Below are 6688 nucleotides of genomic sequence, written 5' to 3'. Positions count from 1 at the left end.
AAGAAGGCAACAAGGCCATTTTATGCCATCAAAAAATCTATCCAAATTGAAATACCAATTAGAATCTGGCTCAAAATATTCCAGTCTGTCATGGAACAATTGCATTATATGGCAATTAAAGGGTTAGTTCACCCAGATAGCAAAATTATGTAATTAATAACTTACCCTCATGTTGTTTCAAACCCATAAGACCTCCGTTTATCTTCAGAACACAGTTTAAGATATATTAAGATATTTTAGATTTAGTCCGAGAGCTCTCAGTTCCTCCATTGAAGCTGTGTGTTCGGTCTACTGTCCATGTCCAGAAAGGTAAGAAAAACATCATCAAAGTAGTCCATGTGACATCAGAGGGTCAGTTAGATTTTTTTAAGCATCGAAAAGACATTTTGGTCCAAAAATAACAAAAACTACTACTTTATTCATCATTGTCTTCTCTTCCGTGTCTGTTGTGTGAGAGAGTTCAAAACAAAGTAGTCTGGATATCTGGTTCCCGAACGAATCATTCAGTTCACCAAATCGAACTGAATCGTTTTAAACGGTTCGCATCTCTAATACGCATTAATCCACAAATGACTTAAGCTGTTAACTTTTTTTATTGTGGCTGACACTCCCTCTGCGTTCAAACAAACCAATATCCCGGAGTAATGCATGCACTCAAACAGTACACTGACTGAACTGCTGTGAAGAGAGAACTGAAGATGAACACCGAGCCCAGCCAGATAAGAAGAATCGAGGAGCTGATGATACTGCGCATGTGTGATTCAGTGTGAAGCAGACTGACACACAGAGCGTCTGAATCAAACTGATTCTTTTGGTGATTGATTCTGAACTGATTCTGTGCTAGTGTTATGAGCGCGGGTAAACCGAAGGCTTGAATCAAGGGCAATCATCGCAAATGACGCCATTACGTCGAGCGCAAAAGAACCGGTGAACCGTTTTCTTCAACCGGTTTATTGAATCGAACTGTCTGAAAGAACTACTGTTGATCCGAAAACTGATGGAACCGGTTCTTGACTCATGAACGAGTCAGTCTTTTGTTCGTTATCTGGCTCGGCTCGGTGTTCATCTTCAGTTCTCTCTTCACAGCAGTTCAGTCAGTGTACTGTTTGAGTGCATGCATTACTCCGGGATATTGGTTTGTTTGAACTCAGAGGGAGTGTCAGCCACATTAAAAAAATCAATAGCTTAAGTCATTTATGGATTTAGAGATGCGAACCGTTTAAAAGGATTCAGTTCGATTTGGTGAACTGAATGATTCGTTCGCGAACCGGATATCCAGACTGCTTTGTTTTGAACTCTCTCACACAACAGACACGGAAGAGAAGACAATGATGAATAACTACACCTTCGATGTATAATAGATTATGTAAAGGGTTAATTTGTTGATCTTGCAAATGTTCATTGTAAAAAGATGCAGATACTGTGGTCACCTGCCAACCAGTATCAAGCAGACACTGACAGGTGTGACCAAAGACAGCAACTTCAGCGGTGCATCCTGACCCCACCAGGCCTTTGGGGAGATGGGCTATGGCTTCCCAGTTGGACTGCTGGAGGTATGCGCACTGAACAGACTTTTCCAACTTTGCGGGACAGTGTGAGTCCACCTCAGTTCTTGTTTGTCCCCCAACAAGAACTGAGTCAAAGCCACTTTGGTTTCTTTTCACTGAACTGTCTTTTCTTAGCACTAACAAGTTCTGGATTCGGCCGGTTGTCACATTGCGGCCTGATGTGTCCATCTTCTCCGCAGCGGAAACAGAACACGGGCTTTGAACTTGCAGAGGGATCACTCACAGCAGCTGCCATGTTCTGTTTTCCATGTGACTTTAGAACTGGATTGGGTCTTGGAATGTAAGGCTGTCGGCCCTGAGACTGGTTTGCAGTTAGAACAGCCAGTTGACGCTAATGTTTGCTAATAACAGTCAATGTCTCACATAATTTACTTTCCTCTTCTCCACCTCCTCCCAGATGCTGTTTCATTCTTTGCGTCTTTACAGCCTCGCAATCTTCTTCAGTTCTTAACAGCAGTAGTAATTCAGCGAAAGACGGTGGCTTCTCTTTTTTCTGTTTAAGCGGCAGTTCAGATATCAGGACATTGTCCCAGCATCCTCTGCAGTACTGATTAAGAAGATGTTTATTAACTTCAGCTTTTTAGTGCACCTCCCCTCTTTACTGCAAGATTTAAAAAAAACTTGTAATCGCTGCAGGTAAGCTGAAGGTTTTTCACCAGCGTTTTAAAGAGTATCCATAAATTTTGCATACAACTCCTCCCCATCCTGCACTGTCCCATAGGTGGAATCAAGCTGTTGGATATAGATGTTAACAGACATGTCAGGACTTAGATGTTTCACCATGTCAGCAGCTGGTGGCAGGAGACTATCAAGGATTTGTCGAGATCGTTGGATTTCAGATATGGCAGAATCACTGAGAACCAGATCCACACTAGACCGCCATGTTTCATAGTCCACTTCATGTTGTGGTCGTGGCATCTTTCCAGAAAACACACAGAGTCTGTGGGAAGAGTGCAAATGCACAGCAGTATCCTCAGAGTTTGACAATGTGTTCTACCACATACCTCTGTAACTCAGGAGGGTTGAGATCTGAAGCAGTGAAGTTGATAGTGGCACGTCGCTCCTCTGGCTGAGCTATGGGAGCAGTGGCAAGCAGTGAAGATGGAACAGCCATTTTATACAGTGACTGAATTTCTGGTTTCGTCTGGTCAGAGGAGAACTGGCCCCCCAACTGAGCCTGGTTTCTCCCAAGGTTTTTTTCTCCATTCTGTCACCGATGGAGTTTCGGTTCCTTGCCGCTGTCGCCTCTGGCTTGCTTAGTTGGGGACACTTCATCTACATTATTATTGACACTGTTTTCCTAATGAATGTTGTTCAGTTGCTTTGACGCAATGTATTTTGTTTAAAGCGCTATATAAATAAAGGTGACTTTGACTTTGACTTTGACTTTGACTGAATTGTTGTATTCACTGAAGACTGTTCTGCCTATTCTGCCTTAACACCAATACCGGCTTCGACATCAGGGCGCAGCTCTGAGATTGATTTGCTGATCTGGCCCATCATCTCATTCAGCACTTCAGCATAGTTTTGTCCGGTCAGTTTAACAACTTCTTTTAAGTCAGCTAAATATGTCTGAGTTTTAGAACTTCCCACATTTGCAGTATATACTTGAGATAAATTCTTAATGTAATAGACGATACTGGTCTCGGAAGTTCGCGTATATGGTAGAAGTGGATTCAGTAGAGTCAAAGGTAAGCCAGACTCAAACTCAACAATGAGCATATCGTGAAACTCAGACTTGGGCGAATCAACAGTAAGAGCCCGATTTATCCTACCATACTGCTTGAGTAACCCTTCTACTTCAGCAGCAACCTCGGACTCTGTGACCAAAACTGCATTTGGTATTTTAATGTCAAGTGTTTCAAAAATATTCATGGTCGAATTAATATTGGTGAGACTGAATGTTCAGAAATGTGTATATTAAATACCCTTTCAAGACCTCCTGGCTGGCTCGCCACAATTATGTAGCATATATACAGGGTATGTGTGTTAAATATAGCTATAGACGGTTAATTAATGATTGAACTACAAAAGATAAAGTTCGTCTCAGGGAGGTGTTGAAAAAGTAAATAATAACACAGAGACAGATCATTTAGATTTAGTTTTGGTACCATGTATTAAGTGGAAACAAAGACAAACAATAATAACAATACCCAAAATATTTCAAATCTGCAGAGAAGTTCAGTAGTTCACAGGGGAAAACACAACAAAATATAACTCAGAAAACTGGAGAGTACTCAAATTAAAGACAATCCACAACACAGTATAGGACTATATTCTTTGCTCATAAAAGATGAACACCATGTCCAAATAATGCAAATGGTCCGTGAGATGCAATTAGTCCATGAGCCAGAACCTAGTGAATGGCTGTGTGTGTGTGTATATGAGAGTGGAGGGGGTGAGCAGAGCTGCACAACCTCCTATCGAACCCACAGGGGGCGATGATGTTGTTGGGGCAGGTTCTGTTCCAGGTAATAATAGCTCGCCATCAACTGGCCCACAACTGGCCGCACCTGGCCTGTATTAATTAAACAGGACCCATGGTTTAATCACTACTCATAATATACTTTACCTACTAGCTAGTTTTATATTCTATATTTGTGTACACAATAGTATTCAAAATACTGCATCAGAGATTGTCATAATTACATTAAATGACAATAACAAAATTTTATAAAAATACTCAAATGCATGGAAACAACCACCCATAAATAATGGAATCATTTCCTACATAACATTCCATTCAATACAATTGATAATCCTATCATTCATTACATAAATGATCCATTTAAATACTTAAAACCATAGCATTGAAAACAAAGTGCTAGGTTTACATTACAATTCTAAACCCCAATAGAACTCCATAGGGATGGATACAATACAATGAGATGGCTTAATGCTATAAACATTAAGCTAGCAGAAACCGTCATTATAATACATAAGGATGCCAATAAAATTGTCAGGGCCAATAGTAACATGCTAGCGGACACAACAAAAACAGACTCACCAATTCCCGCAGATATTCGACACACCCTGGCACCAGTCGGCTTCTAAAGACGACGGTGGTGGACACTACAAATACAGGATCGCATGCTAGAATTAACCAAGCATTTAAGATGGAAATAAGTGAAAAAGCATTGTTTGTATAGAGACATACCGAGTGCAGCTGCTCCGGTGGCTTCCCCCTCACACTACTGATTGGGGAAACTCACCGCAGCTTGTAAAACACGCTTACATGCTATGATAGGAACGGGGTTATAAAAACACAACTCTCCATAAAGCACATAGCAGGGCCAAATCTGCAAATAGGGTATCACTTCTTCAAAGAAACCCACCTAAGCCAACAAAAGATAGACCCATTTTTGTTACCACGTATAGTACAGAGGCAGACCAAATTAAGAGAATAATTAGAAAAAATTGGGGTATTATTGAAAGCGATGAGATGCTTGGCCAGCTGTTTCCTGAGCCACCTCTGGTAGCTTTCAGGAGATGTCCTACTATTTGAGATAAACTGGTCCGGAGCCATCTGAAACCAGAAGGCAAATATACGTGGTTGGGATCTAAACCCAAAGGGCCTTATAAATGTCAACACTGCAATCATTGTACAAATGTTTTGCAGTCTAAAACCTTTGTTGATACCATTTCCCAAAAACAGTTTACCATTAACCACTTTATAAGCTGTAAAACAATATTTGTTATATATAGACTGGAATGTCCTGAGTGTAAAGTGTTTTATATAGGAAGGACAAAGAGGCGCTTACAGAACAGATTGGCTAAACATAAATATGCGATTCGCACGGGCAACATAAAATATCCTATGGCGAGACATTACGGGGAACACCACAATAGTGATCCATCGACCGTACAGATCTGTGGAATTGATCATATCCCATTGTCACTAAGGAAAGGAGACAGGCAAAAACTACTAAACAGAGAGAAAGTTTCTGGATTGATAAACTGCAGGCGACTATAGATATCCAGGCCTAAATGAAGAACTTGATCTCAGTGTTTTTCTCTAAAACTACAATTTTATTTTATTTTTTGTATTTATATTTTCTGTACTTTGGTGATGCATGTATTGTATGTAACCTTGGTGTGTAGCCACAAAAATCCTGTTCTATTAAGTACCAAGGAGGACATCTAGTGGTCTTTCTATAATCCTACAACTTTGAACCTACCTCTGCCAAATGGGGTTTTTTGATTGGTTTTGTGAAGACTTATAAGAAGGACTCTTGTTTTGGAAACTGTTGACTCCCTGACGAAGGCTTGTATGCCGAAATGCGTCAGAGTTTTTAAAGGTTTATGATGACCAAGCCGTAAAATAAAGGCTTTTTAATTTTTCTTAAAGAGAGTGCCTTGGAGTTTCCTAATTTGTTCTATATTATGATTATCCCATCCAAAGAGCACCTCAAGCTAACATTTTGAGTCTTGGAAGCATTCCTCTACAGACATTTGATACATGCTATGATTGGTTGAAAGCGTTCACTGAGACTACCATGTGACTCCTGCACAAAGATATGAATGAAGGGTGTGTTCAGGTGACTGTGAAAAATAGAACCATATAATTTTACTATTTATATTTTACTTTTATTAATTTTATTATTTAATTTTATTATTATTCTCTACTTATATTTACCCTGGGTTACACCAGCACAACATTGTCTTCTCTTCTGGGTCTGCTGACGTGTTTTATTACCTTTCTGGACAAGGACAGTATACCATACATAAATTTTCAATGGAGGGTCAGAAAGCTCTAGGACTAAATCTAAAATTTCATAAACTGTCTTCCGAAGATGAACAAAGGTCTTACGGGTTTGGAACGACATGAGGGTGAGTCATTAATGACATAATTTTCCTTTTTGGATGAACTAACCCTTTAAAGAAGTGTGTGAACTTGCAAGCATGATGTCAGACACTGTAATATGCTCTGGTCCCCTCCCTGCTTACCGTGGTCATGAGATAAATAGCAGACTGTCATCGCTCAATGGCTGGATGTCTAAGTGGTGCCTGCTGAATAAAATAGGTTTCATAAACAATTGGATGAGCTTTTGAGGCAGACCTGATCTGTTGAGAAGATTTCTAGATTTCTTCTATCTAGAAATATGGCACATATTCTTAGA

At 40.0% G+C, this 6688-nt stretch overlaps 1 long non-coding RNA gene across 1 annotated transcript; it reads right to left on the bottom strand.

The window, feature by feature from the left end:
* Positions 1-3662: 3662 nt before the first annotated feature.
* LOC132117649 (uncharacterized) lies at positions 3663-4779 on the bottom strand. The gene is made up of 3 exons (XR_009425805.1): positions 4726-4779; positions 4576-4640; positions 3663-4086 (listed from the first exon to the last, which is right to left on the bottom strand). It is a non-coding gene; the product is annotated as an uncharacterized LOC132117649 (long non-coding RNA).
* Between the last annotated feature and the right edge of the window lie 1909 nt (positions 4780-6688).

Source organism: Carassius carassius, chromosome 37 (assembly GCF_963082965.1).
Source record: "Carassius carassius chromosome 37, fCarCar2.1, whole genome shotgun sequence".
Taxonomy (NCBI): Eukaryota; Metazoa; Chordata; class Actinopteri; order Cypriniformes; family Cyprinidae; genus Carassius; species Carassius carassius.
This window is presented reverse-complemented; position numbering and strand designations above follow the sequence as displayed.